Source organism: Silurus meridionalis, chromosome 4 (genome assembly GCF_014805685.1).
Source record: "Silurus meridionalis isolate SWU-2019-XX chromosome 4, ASM1480568v1, whole genome shotgun sequence".
NCBI classification, from domain to species: domain Eukaryota; kingdom Metazoa; phylum Chordata; class Actinopteri; order Siluriformes; family Siluridae; genus Silurus; species Silurus meridionalis.
Genome location: NC_060887.1, coordinates 846,899 through 861,991, shown reverse-complemented (window position 1 = coordinate 861,991; position 15,093 = coordinate 846,899). Strand labels below are relative to the sequence as shown.

The 15,093-nt window shown below is 37.3% G+C and overlaps 1 protein-coding gene and 1 non-coding gene across 3 annotated transcripts in view; one reads left to right on the top strand and one right to left on the bottom strand.

The window, feature by feature from the left end:
• Positions 1 to 15,093, top strand: part of LOC124384638 (eukaryotic translation initiation factor 4 gamma 3-like) — a 1,295,064-nt gene that overhangs the window by 795,996 nt on the left and 483,975 nt on the right. The gene's annotated exons all lie outside the window — the stretch shown is intronic.
• On the bottom strand, positions 8,576 to 8,648 carry trnav-uac. The gene has a single exon. It is a non-coding gene; the product is annotated as a tRNA-Val (tRNA).

Here is a 15,093-nt window from a genome sequence, read left to right as displayed (position 1 = left end):
TTTCTGTTTCTGCTGTTATATATATATATAAGTGCTTTTTCTAAGCATTTTTTATCAGTTATGTTGACTTTTTTTATGTCGCCGAACCCTAATATCTCGAGCACAAGGGGGGAAAAATTTGCCATTTAACGTCGGTTATCTCGGTGCAGCCGCAGAAGAACTCACGGAAGTGGCGGAAAAATCAAGCCTTACAGCTGCTACAGGTGTTGTATTGTATACTGGTGAATCTCTGCTGTTAGTTAGTGCTAGTGTTTGTAGTGTTAGTAGGGGTGCGGCGCGGCTTTGGGAAGAAAAGAGCAGCCGTTGAGAGAGTGCCGGTGGGAAGACACGTACCGGGATACACATGAGCGATAACAACGACCGCCGTGAACCAACATATACCAACAATAACGGACGGTGACAGTGTGAAAGTTTAAATAGGAGCTGGTGATGATGATAAACGAGCACCATATGTGCGCGAATGAAGCGGGAGCTTCAGAGAAAGTGGCAGAGAAAACACCTGCCATGCTGAAGGGGGCCGAAGGGGGCGTGGCAGGTGGATTCCTGACAGATAAACTCTTCAAAAACACGTGCATGCACATTCTCATTTATTAACACACATCATGTACATAAAGAAATTTCAAGCACGTTAATATATTGCCGCCATTTTGATTTTCGTTTATCTCAATCATCGGTTACCTCGATGCTTTTTGGCGACCCCCTAGGACATCGACATAACCGGGTTCCACTGTATTAATAATTTAAATAATATCAAATGAAGAATATTAAATATTTCATATAATAAAAATCAAAAGTGATCTTTCAGAGTTGAATCCCAGTGGAAACGTGACTGATCCGAAGCTGCTGCTTTTCAGCTGATACACACTGTGTGGTCAAAAGTATTTGGACACGTGTCTTTTCCAGACAGATGTGGTTCATAAATTCACCTAAAATGCTCTTAAATGCACCATACAGCCAATTAACATGCAAACTGTGAAACACTTCATATAAACAGAATGTAGAATCACTGAAAGCATTTTAAATGGGATTTAAATACCGCTACAGAGGGAAGCAGGAGCTTTTCTGTAGCTATTATTGCTTTTATGTTCATGGCACAGGACCAAATATCAGTTTATTTTATCTTTCCATAATGAGCTGTAATAAATCATAAATGCTGCGGTGCCAATGGAAGATTAAAGAGAAAAAAAGTCTCCAGGGATCATGATAATTTTTTGGCCCCTGATGATGACTGCTTAATAAGCTGATTTAGATTCCTACAGCTGTGCTCCTGGATCTATGTGCTGAATTGGGTCCAGTACTACAGAGGGAAACACACCAGAACCATGCCATCCCCGTCCAAATACAGGTCCTCACCACTCTGGGGTTAATGACAACAGGTTGTTTCTAGTGGGAAATGGCAGACAGGGTCTGCTATAGGTCTGGTATCTGCCCCTGAGTGTCATAATGCCTGTCATTTTGGATGTTATTATTAAGGTGGGTAGTCGATACATCAGGTTTTCCTTCACTGTGGCACACTGACCTGCTTCAGCACATGATTCCTTTATCCTGACACATAGCAGTGTAGGGAACAGACTACAGGCAGCTGCAGGACGTGATGACTGGCTTCTTGGTGACTTTAACAACATGTAGAAATTGTAAACATTGTCCTGATGTAGTCTATAATATGACAGGTGACAGAGGCTTCACCCCTTTACATGCTCCTCACCTCCTGAAATGCAGATGTGGAGCTCTGGATGTCTCAGGTGGAAGACTTCTATACCACCCGGAAAAAGTGTACAAGAGGGTACAAAAGTGTACAACACCACAGGGTGTGTGGTGTTTTGCACAATGTGGCACTGAGGACCAGTTTCCCTCTCCCTCCTGACCTCCCTCCCCCTCAGCATTATGACCCCGAGCCACAGCCCCCTGCCCCACAAGAGGTATATAAACTAAGTGGAAAAATCCATGAGGAGGTCATACAGCGTTTGTAAGGAAGACAAAAATAATGGTTGTTAATAGTGTTTATTGTGACTCTTTGTAGAAAAAGATTAAAATCAAGATTTAAAAAAAGATTAAAAAAAGTTTTTGAAAAGACAGAAATAAAAAATGATTAAAAGACAAGACGATCTACAAGATACAATAGCTTTACACTCAGCTTTATACTATTGACTATAAGTGTAAAACTATCATAAATAGCCATAAGAGAAACAGAAAGTATTTCTCCTTTTCTTTTGAATGTTTTCTTGTCTCAGCTGATCAACACTTTCCTCCCATCGCTCTCGGACTCTCATATAACGATCTGTTTTATTCTCTGAAGTCTTCTTTTCTTCCTCACAGAGATTCTGGGTATCCTGGAGCCCCCTGTTGGTCTGAAGCTGTAAGTTGTTCCTCTCCTCTATGTCAAGTTTAGTTTTCTCTCTTTCATCCTCTTGTTTTTCTTTCAAATCCAACGTGGGCTTAAAGTGAGCAACACGTTCCTCCAGTCGCTCTTTCTCTCTGATCAAATGATCTCTCTCCTGCTCTGCACTATTTTTTACTTTCTCACAGTGATTCTGAGTATCCTGGAGCTCCATGGTGGTCTGTTCCAAAGTGACCTCAAGCTCAGCAACATGTTCCTCCACTTTCTTTTGTTCTCTCGTCCAGCTCTCTCTCTCACATTCTACAGTTTTCTCCAGTTCCTTATGGATTTTCAGGGAAGACTGGAGCTCCATGGTGGTCTGATCCAAAATAAACTCAAGCTGAGCAACACGTTCCTCCAGTTGTTTTTGTTCTCTTGCCCAGCTCTGGCTTCTCTCAGTTATGTCCTGTTCCTGCTGCTTGCGTTTAGAAGCCAAAGTAGCCTCCAGCTTTTGCACCGTCTGTAGCAGAATGGCTTTCTCTTCTTTCTCTTCTGTTAACTTCTCTATTATTAGAAGAGAAAATGCATCCAAGTCTTTCTCTACTTTCTCCATGTGCTCCAGCTTCTCCTTCATTTCAGCAATCTGCTTAGTTTTCTTTGTTCTTCTGCTTTGAAAAAAGTCTCTTAACCTTCTGAAGAGCTCCATGTTTATGCCTCTTTACTCACAAGCAAAAACCTCGGAAATGAGAGAAACAGAGACGCCTTCCCAATTATAAATGTTGCCTTACTGTGACGTCACAGGGAGATGCCACGCCCTCCGTCTGTGACGTAACCCGGTCTCTCTTAACCTGACACTATGCGCATGCGCACATTACAGAGGTAAAGAGCGGATAAAATATCATGTCTTCACAGCTTTTCTGTTGTTCCTGAGAGAAGAGCGATATTACAGTCATAAATAAGATAAAAACGGCTGTAAACTGTGTATAAAGCGAGTGAATCCGAGTTGAGAACCGGAAGCTGACCGGAGTGACTCTATGAATGTTGCAGAATCATAAATGACCAGTAGGTGGCAGTGTGATGTGTATTAGAGCTCACTGTCACAGCAGGTCATTAGAAGTAGTGGAGCTCTAATGACGTCATTAATAGCGAGGACAAGACACACAGCAGTTTGGGATTCTTTTATTGACTTTATTGATTAATTGATTTGGAGTATGATTGTGTTTCTGATCAAAGTAAGTTCATGTGTATGGAGTAAAAACAACCTGTACATTTCTCACTTCCAGACAGTATTATGAGATGTTCATCTGCTGGAAGTTCATTTTTAATGCTGCATGTTTTATAGGATTTATGAGCTGGAATAAATGTCCAAAAACCTCAATTCAACACTGAGTGATTTTTGTAGTTTGGTAGATATTAGATCTTTTGATGTATTATTCTTTTTAAAATATCTGTGTTTTAAATACACATTTATAAATATCAAGGCTTTTACTGGGTAATAAATTAAAAACATAAAGTCATAATTTACTGAAATGAAATTGAAAACATCAAAATACAACAAAAATAAATAAAATGACTATCAATATGTTTAAAACTAGAATAAATCTGGTTCGGACAGTTAAATACAGTGCAGTATTACAGCCTTATTTCATGTTCATTTTATAATCACAGTTTGTCATTATAATATTAATAATAATAATAATAATAATAATAATAATAATAATAATAATACTTTATTGCAATAGGGTGCTTTAGTACCTAAAGGTCTACATTTAAACATACTTTTATATTCTAAAATTATAAATTTTTATGATTATTATATGAAGATTTCCACATTTATATGATATTTATATTTATATGACATTTATATGATACACATACATAATGTATGTGTATATATTTATATATATATATTTTTTTATATATAGTAGACTGTTTATTCAGCTTGCTACTCCTTACTGCCATAACCCTGTGATCTGTAACCTTCATAGCCTTTATATTTATTCACTGTATATACCTCATATATATACCACTGCTGTAAATATGCCAGATAGTTATCTGCACTGTAAATATGCTAGATATTTATCTGCACTTTTTGCACAACTGCTACATTTTGCACTTCTGGTAGATGCCAAACTGCATTTCGTTGCTGTGTACCTGTACAATGCAATGACAATAAAGTTGTATCTATCTATCTATCTATCTATCTATCTATCTATCTATCTATCTATCTATCTATCTATCTATCTATCTATCTATCTATCTATCTATCTATCTATATATCCTACAGATTAATCACTATAAAGAAAATAGAAACATACACAAGAATGTTATTAACAACTTGTACACTGTACTGCACGATCCATGTGGAATATAATGTGCATATAATAATGAATATTGTGAATGTAAACAAACATTCAGCAGTAGTTGAAAAAAATCAGGTCAGTCTCTGAGCATAAGCACTGAATCACTTGGAATTTACTCGCTCAATAATAAAAACTCTTTGCTATAGTTGTGAGGTGACTGATACACAAAGCCATGGAGCAGTTGGACACTGGGGAGACAATCAGATGAATGAAAGTAGAAAATGTGATAAAACCCTAAAGTTTATTGTGAGATTTGAGTCGTGATCGTTCAGATGCACAGTGTAGCAGCAATGACACAAACTTCACTTCACAACAAGAGCAAAAATACATGAATGAAAAAATTAATGAATTGTACAATACATGAATGAATGAAAATACATGAATGAAAATGAAAAATGAAATTAAAATTTATTAAATGGAAAAAAAAAAAAAATCCAATGTTATTCTGTTATTCAATTCTCTCATACTGACCACTGGATGTTCTTCATGGCACCTCATGGTAAAGACTCTCTGATGACAGGAGACTCCACCATGATGCCGAGGCGATAAGAAGATCAGTAACATCCTGAAACAGACCTCACAAGGGTCCATTAAAGAAGTCGAGTCCTCGTGCTGTGCGTCAGGTGCAGAAGCTGCTTCACAAAACAGACACACGAGTGCTGCAGCATCGCTTTAATCACTTCTTATCTTCTCTATCATTAGAAGAGAAAATGCATCCAAGTCTTTCTACTTTCTCCATGTGCTCCAGCTTCTCCTTCATTTCAGCAATCTGCTTAGTTTTCTTTGTTCTTCTGCTTTGAAAAAATTCTCTTAACCTTCTGAAGAGCTCCATGTTTATGCCTCTTTACTCACAAGCAAAAACCTCGGAAATGAGAGAAACAGAGGCCTTCCCAATTATAAATGTTGCCTTACTGTGACGTCACAGGAGATGCCCGCCCTCCGTCTGTGACGTAACCCGGTCTCTCTTAACCTGACACTATGCGCATGCGCACATTACAGAGGTAAAGAGCGGATAAAATATCATGTCTTCACAGCTTTTCTGTTGTTCCTGAGAGAAGAGCGATATTACAGTCATAAATAAGATAAAACGGCTGTAAACTGTGTATAAAGCGAGTGAATCCGAGTTGAGAACCGAAGCTGACCGAGTGACTCTATGAATGTTGCAGAATCATAAATGACCAGTAGGTGGCAGTGTGATGTATTAGAGCTCACTGTCACAGCAGGTAATTAGAAGTAGTGGAGCTCTAATGACGTCATTAATAGCGAGGACAAGACACACAGCAGTTTGGGATTCTTTTATTGACTTTATTGATTAATTGATTTGGAGTATGATTGTGTTTCTGATCAAAGTAAGTTCATGTGTATGGAGTAAAACAACCTGTACATTTCTCACTTCCAGACAGTATTATGAGATGTTCATCTGCTGGAAGTTCATTTTAATGCTGCATGTTTTATAGGATTTATGAGCTGGAATAAATGTCCAAAACCTCAATTCAACACTGAGTGATTTTTGTAGTTTGGTAGATATTAGATCTTTTGATGTATTATTCTTTTAAAATATCTGTGTTTTAAATACACATTTATAAATATCAAGGCTTTACTGGGTAATAAATTAAAAACATAAAGTCATAATTTACTGAAATGAAATTGAAAACATCAAAATACAACAAAAATAAATAAAATGACTATCAATATGTTTAAAACTAGAATAAATCTGGTTCGACAGTTAAATACAGTGCAGTATTACAGCCTTATTTCATGTTCATTTTATAATCACAGTTTGTCATTATAATATAATAATAATAATAATAATAATAATAATAATAATAATAATAATAATACTTTATTGCAATAGGGTGCTTTAGTACCTAAAGGTCTACATTTAAACATACTTTTATATTCTAAAATTATAAATTTTATGATTATTATATGAAGATTTCCACATTTATATGATATTTATATTTATATGACATTTATATGATACACATACATAATGTATGTGTATATATTTATATATATATATTTTTTATATATAGTAGACTGTTTATTCAGCTTGCTACTCCTTACTGCCATAACCCTGTGATCTGTAACCTTCATAGCCTTTATATTTATTCACTGTATATACCTCATATATATACCACTGCTGTAAATATGCCAGATAGTTATCTGCACTGTAAATATGCTAGATATTTATCTGCACTTTTTGCACAACTGCTACATTTTGCACTTCTGGTAGATGCCAAACTGCATTTCGTTGCTGTGTACCTGTACAATGCAATGACAATAAAGTTGTATCTATCTATCTATCTATCTATCTATCTATATTATCTATCTATCTATCTATCTATCTATCTATCTATCTATCTATCTATCTATATATCTATATATCCTACAGATTAATCACTATAAAGAAAATAGAAACATACACAAGAATGTTATTAACAACTTGTACACTGTACTGCACGATCCATGTGGAATATAATGTGCATATAATAATGAATATTGTGAATGTAAACAAACATTCAGCAGTAGTTGAAAAAAATCAGGTCAGTCTCTGAGCATAAGCACTGAATCACTTGGAATTTACTCCAATAATAAAACTCTTTGCTATAGTTGTGAGGTGACTGATACACAAAGCCATGGAGCAGTTGGACACTGGGGAGACAATCAGATGAATGAAAGTAGAAAATGTGATAAAACCCTAAAGTTTATTGTGAGATTTGAGTCGTGATCGTTCAGATGCACAGTGTAGCAGCAATGACACAAACTTCACTTCACAACAAGAGCAAAATACATGAATGAAAAATTAATGAATTGTACAATACATGAATGAATGAAAATACATGAATGAAAATGAAAAATGAAATTAAAATTTATTAAATGGAAAAAAAAAAAAAATCCAATGTTATTCTGTTATTCAATTCTCTCATACTGACCACTGGATGTTCTTCATGGCACCTCATGGTAAAGACTCTCTGATGACAGGAGACTCCACCATGATGCCGAGGCGTAAGAAGATCAGTAACATCCTGAAACAGACCTCACAAGGGTCCATTAGAAGTCGAGTCCTCGTGTCAGGTGCAGAAGCTGCTCAGACAACGTGTGCTGCAGCATCGCTTTAATCACTTCTTATTTCAAGAAATCTTACCAAGTGTAATTATTTTACTGCACTGGCAAATCATTTGACTTGTTTCTAGTCTGTAGAGTTTCTTCTTAAATCATGCTTTTATTTCTTTATTTTGACGGATATTTTTTGCAGTGGACGCGTCATAATGTGTGCTGTGTGTTTTTATCCCTGACCACCGAGCACCATAGAGTGAATAAAAATGTATTAATATTCTTCATTCATACAATTCGTACAAGATGATTCATACACATCAATACAATTCATTTTAGAACTGTATTAATAGTGTAAAGAGTAAAGTTTGAAGTCATCGAGGATGTAACACGACTTTAAAAAAGAGCTGGAATAAATAGAGTGAGAACAGCAGCCGCTGCACAGACTCCAGATCACACACTCTCATACAGTATTAGAAAAGCACTTGTATTCCTCTCAACCGAGAACAGAAAGCTGAGGGTACATTGGGAACAAGTTTCCCAAAACTGTATAGTTGCAATCTGGAAAACATATTGCCTGAATCATTATTTCTGCTCATTTATGCTGTGCAGATGATTGTGTGGATCCATAGGGTAGTGGTCGTCACATCTGCTTTACACACAGAAGGTCCTTCCAGTGGAACCATGCAGGTTGCAAACATGAGTGAGGTTTATATATTACTCACAAATTGTTACTCAATCCTGGAAATAAATAAACAGTTTTGCATGTTTCTGCATTGTGGTTGAAACAGAAATGGAGGAAGAGCATTCCAAAATTAGAATCAGAGACTCAAGGGCATGGCTCCACTGGGGGTCGAACCCAGGACCTTCTGCGTGTAAAGCAGACGTGATGACCGCTACACTATGGAACCTGTTGCTGAGAAGGTTGATGTCCAATGTGCATAAATAGAAACATATCTCTCAAAATCTAACTGGAAAAATATAAATTAAACTTATAAAATTCACTGACTCAAATGTCACAATCATCTCCACTGTTTTGAGCGTGTTATGCTCCAGGTTTTTATGACTGCACCATGTCTCTCAGGTCTTTCTTCACTGAAGCAGGGTCGTTGGCTGAAAACTGATTTTCTGTTTTTGATTGACTGCTACACCATGGAATCTGGAATATTTTCAGACAACATTTACTTTCACTCATTACATTTTTACACAAATATCTGTCATTTTTACTTCTTACATTTTCAAAACCGGCTCGTTACTTTGTTTTAATCCATTGATTTGGTTAAATGTCAATATTTTTTTTTTTTTTACCGAGCAAACCATTTCCTGTCATTGTGCATCTTTTTCAATCCACTGGTGTATAATGTCCTGCCTCACTCACCACAGATGTAGACTAGTTTACTGAGCTAAGAATCAGCAGGCAGAAAACAACAAGAAGTAAAGCTGTGCCTTTGTAAAATAAAGTAAACAGACAGGGGGCGCTCTCTGTGCGAAATGTGCGATTATGTTGAGATTAAATATTTAATTTGATTGACACCCCTAATATTAATATGATGTGAGGTTCAGTTACCAACGTGACACTAAAACAGGTAGAAGTAGCAGCTACTTTTAACTTAAGTACATGTCAGAGCCAAAACTTCTTTATACTTTTTTACTCAAGTGAAAGTTATCAGTACTTTAACTTTACCTGAGTATTTTAAAACATGAGTATCTGTACTTCTACTTAAGTAAAGGATGTGTGTACTTTTGCCACCTCTGGTACAGTATGAGGTAATGGCCTGTGATGTCATCACTCTGAGGTAAAATATCTATATCAGTGACGTCTGCTCCGTGGGATATTATTAAGTCTATTAAGGGTCCGTGGTGTGCCCGGAGGGAACGATACCTGGGCGGGCCGCGTAGGTGAGCTGGACCAGAGTAGAGACAAGCGGAGTTGAGGTGCTGGGAGCATTAGTTTCAAGAATTTACCTGGGACGAGTGAGCATCCGTCCGTAATGTTTCCAGCACCTCTTTCCACTCTCGCAGCTGGGCATGCTTTGCATGTAGATCGCAAATCTGTTTCTCCAAAGCCTCCAGCTCCAACTCCACCGTTTACAACTCAAAGGAGTCCTCACCTGTGCTCAAAGGCAGACACACAACCGACATAGTGCTTATAATCGCGAACAGATTTAGGAAAAAATGTGAGGCAATGAATGTAGTCAACACTAGTGGTAGTCGAGTTAATGAGCTACAGGCACAAGTCAGGAAGACAAAATACTATTCAGGTTGATTTAAAGAGGAAAAAGAGGTATATAAATAGTAAAGTTTAGTTTGAAAATGCCAACAAAAATACAAACACGGAACTTGCGGCAAACAAGTCAAACACAGGAAGCTACATCACAGGAAAGTGAATAAAGCGTGAACACGTTTCTTCATGCCAGTTTTGTTATGAACATCATTATAGTTAGGACTGAAAACGAGGGCATAAAGAGAGTGTAATGGCTGCATTTCCAGACTTATTGAAGGAAAATATGTACACTGGGGATCAAAATCAGAGAACAATTTATAAACAATTGAACAATTCTGAAAAAATGTCATCTTCACTGCTCAGTTGAAGGAGTTTTTGTCCTGTCTATACCATGCTACCAGAACACCTTTTCCACAAAATAACTAAGGCATTTAAAAAAAAACATTATTTTGCAGAAAACACACTGATCAAAATTAGAGAACACTTTCAGATACCTTCCAGTTATTTGTGTAATCTGGCACCTGGTGCTAATTTCCTTGATTATCTGTTAACCTCTATTTAACTGGCAGCCTAACTTCCAGTTTCACTGACTCTGCAAGATGGTGGGCCGTTCTAAAGTGACTGAACAGCAGGTTGTCCAGATGAAGGCCAAAGGAATGACCCTATCAGCCATAGCAAGACAAGTTGGTCGTTCCAAATATGTGATTTCAAGAATATTGAATCTTTACAACATCACAAACTCATTCAAGTCTGCCAAGAAGGCTGGTCGTCCATGGAAGACAAATACAAGAGAGGACAGGATACTGCGGAGGATCTCAATGGGCAATCGTTTCCACACTGCAGCTGGAATTGCTCACCAGTTCAGTGCTGAACAGGGAGTAAGGATCTGTCTCGTCATACAGTGTCTCGACGTTTAAGAGCATTAGGACTGAAAGCCCACTCTGCACAGTACAAACCCAAATAACCTGCAGGATTTCATCTTCATGATCACAACACTTCAAACAAAACATCTACAGTACATACAGGATTCAGGGCCATTTTCGATATTTATATATATGTAATTTGTATTATTTATATTAGAGTCTTTAATGCATATGTTTAAAAAATGACCATGTTACTGTATGTACAATGATACTAATTGTGTTCATGTATTGCAAACACTTAATTAGGAACACATAATGTGTGTGTGTGTGTGTGTGTGTGTGTGTGTGTGTGTGTGTGTGTGTGTGTAATTATTTGTACAAAGAGTTCCGTCTCATCACTTTCATTATTTTAGATCAAACATGTGCCCTACTACTATCAGGTAAAATACAATGTACTCGTAGGAAAAAACACCAAAAACAAAGTGTCCAAAAACGTACGACCCCTAGGCTGAAATAGTCCACGCAGAAACAAAACAGAGTAAGAACAGGAGTTTTGAGGGTTGGGATTTGGACTGTAGTTTATGTTAACAGTCTGCTACACTGACTCAGGACTACAGTTTGTATCTGATCATCACTTCACCTCAACATCATTTAGCTGTAATAAATGGACATTTAGTGAAACCCAGATGAGGACGGGTTCCCTCTTGAGTCTGGTTCCTCTCAAGGTTTCTTCCTTATGCCGTCTCGGGGAGTTTTTTCTCGCCATAGTCGGCACCGGCTTGTTCATCAGAGACAAACTTACACATAAACATCTCATTTATTTTTATCACCACATTATCTGTGTAAAGCTGCTTCGAAACAATGTTCATTGTTAAAAACGCAATACAAATAAAAATGAATTGAAAATCTGGTTTTGTTGAAATAACAGGTTAACAGATGATAACTGGATAAATAACTAATGAATAAAAGCTCCATCCAGCCAATTAACATGCAAACTGCAGAAACACTTCATATAAACAGAATGTAGAATCACTAAAAGCATTTTAAATGAGATTCATTTGTCTGTTTTGTGTACATACAGGATTCAGGGCCATTTTTCTAGATTGATATTTGAAGGTAATTTTGTATTAAAATAATATTTTGCAGTGTGTTTGCTTTAAGTGCTTTGGGACTCAAGTCTCCAGCTGGTCATGTGACCAGAGTGCTGTACAGAATCGATTTTATGATGTCATAATACAAATTTGAGTATCTCATTGACAACCACCAAACAAACAAACAGCAGCAAGAAGCAGCAGCGATTAGCAGCAACTAAGAAACATTTGAAGATTTTCAAAATTTGATGGAAATTTGCCAAAAAGATTTATGGCTCCATGAATTAATAAATAGAAACATTAAGATTTATAATCAAATCGAATCCACATGTCAAGATTTGATCATAACCTTTGGTAAAATAAAAGCTGATTCTTTTATGTAAAACACTATTTGTCAACAAACATTAGGGACCTTTGGGTCTTCAATATCAAGGTTTACATCAAATGTTAGGATCTTTTAGAGATCTTTTCCAAACATTGGAGCATTAATTGTTTTTGTAATTAAACCAACATGCTTTTTATTATTAAACTTCTCTCTGGACACGCACTGTGGGCGTGTCTCTGTTTATTCAGGTCTGTGCGCCAGTAATGGCGAGTCGAGGCGAGCAAGACGAGGTTCTCAAAGTGGAAATATGCTCATTATTTCACTTTAGTTGAGTATAAAGACAAAACTTTTTAGTCTAATGTAAGCTGTGTATTTCTGGTTCGAAGCTCGTATCTACTGCGATAGCAACACCTCCAGAAGCTCCATGCCTGAGGAGCTAGAAGCTAAAGCTAACCCGTGTTCTGTTCTACATTGTTGATAGTTTTCATACTTCAGCTGTGAAAGGAACATGTTTAAGAGCTCAACACAACAGCTTTTATGATGCAGAAGCCACTTTAGTTTTTTTAAGTAAAGGATGTGTACTTTTGCCACCTCTGGTACAGTATGAGGTAATGGCCTGTGATGTCATCACTCTGAGGTAAAATATCTATATCAGTGACGTCTGCTCCATGTGGGATATTATTAAGTCTATTAAGGGTCCGTGGTGCCCGGAGGGAACGATACCTGGGCGGGCGTAGTAGGTGAGCTGGACCAGAGTAGAGACAAGCGAGTTGAGGTGCTGGGAGCATTAGTTTCAAGAATTTACCTGGGACGAGTGAGCATCCGTCCGTAATGTTTCCAGCACCTCTTTCCACTCTCGCAGCTGGGCATGCTTTGCATGTAGATCGCAAATCTGTTTCTCCAAAGCCTCCAGCTCCAACTCCACCGTTTACAACTCAAAGGTCCTCACCTGTGCTCAAAGGCAGACACACAACCGACATAGTGCTTATAATCACGAACAGATTTAGGAAAAATGTGAGGCAATGAATGTAGTCAACACTAGTGGTAGTCGAGTTAATGAGCTACAGGCACAAGTCAGGAAGACAAAATACTATTCAGGTTGATTTAAAGAGGAAAAGAGGTATATAAATAGTAAAGTTTAGTTTGAAAATGCCAACAAAATACAAACACGGAACTTGCGGCAAACAAGTCAAACACAGGAAGCTACATCACAGGAAAGTGAATAAAGCGTGAACACGTTTCTTCATGCCAGTTTTGTTATGAACATCATTATAGTTAGGACTGAAAACGAGGGCATAAAGAGAGTGTAATGGCTGCATTTCCAGACTTATTGAAGGAAAATATGTACACTGGGGATCAAAATCAGAGAACAATTTATAAACAATTGAACAATTCTGAAAAATGTCATCTTCACTGCTCAGTTGAAGGAGTTTTTGTCCTGTCTATACCATGCTACCAGAACACCTTTTCCACAAAATAACTAAGGCATTTAAAAAACATTATTTTGCAGAAAACACACTGATCAAAATTAGAGAACACTTTCAGATACCTTCCAGTTATTTGTGTAATCTGGCACCTGGTGCTAATTTCTTGATTATCTGTTAACCTCTATTTAACTGGCAGCCTAACTTCCAGTTTCACTGACTCTGCAAGATGGTGGGCGTTCTAAAGTGACTGAACAGCAGGTTGTCCAGATGAAGGCCAAAGGAATGACCCTATCAGCCATAGCAAGACAAGTTGGTCGTTCCAAATATGTGATTTCAAGAATATTGAATCTTTACAACATCACAAACTCATTCAAGTCTGCAAGAAGGCTGGTCGTCCATGGAAGACAAATACAAGAGAGGACAGGATACTGCGGAGGATCTCAATGGGCAATCGTTTCCACTGCAGCTGGAATTGCTCACCAGTTCAGTGCTGAACAGGGTAAGGATCTGTCTCGTCATACAGTGTCTCGACGTTTAAGAGCATTAGGACTGAAAGCCCACTCTGCACAGTACAAACCCAAATAACCTGCAGGATTTCATCTTGATCACAACACTTCAAACAAAACATCTACAGTACATACAGGATTCAGGGCCATTTTCGATATTTATATATATGTAATTTTGTATTATTTATATTAGGAGTCTTTAATGCATATGTTTAAAAAATGACCATGTTACTGTATGTACAATGATACTAATTGTGTTCATGTATTGCAAACACTTAATTAGGAACACATAATGTGTGTGTGTGTGTGTGTGTGTGTGTGTGTGTGTGTGTGTGTGTAATTATTTGTACAAAGAGTTCCGTCTCATCACTTTCATTATTTTAGATCAAACAGTGCCCTACTACTATCAGGTAAAATACAATGTACTCGTAGGAAAAACCAAAAACAAAGTGTCCAAAAACGCACGACCCCAGGCTGAAATAGTCCACGAGAAACAAAACAGAGTAAGAACAGGAGTTTTGAGGGTTGGGATTTGGACTGTAGTTTATGTTAACAGTCTGCTACACTGACTCAGGACTACAGTTTGTATCTGATCATCACTTCACCTCAACATCATTTAGCTGTAATAAATGGACATTTAGTGAAACCCAGATGAGACGGTTCCTCTTGAGTCTGGTTCCTCTCAAGGTTTCTTCCTTATGCCGCTCGGGAGATAGTCGGCAGTTCATCAGAGACAAACTTACACATAAACATCTCATTTATTTTTATCACCACATTATCTGTGTAAAGCTGCTTGAAACAATGTTCATTGTTAAAACGCAATACAAATAAAATGAATTGAAAATCTGGTTTTGTTGAAATAACAGGTTAACAGATGATAACTGGATAAATAACTAATGAATAAAAGCTCCACGAGTGAG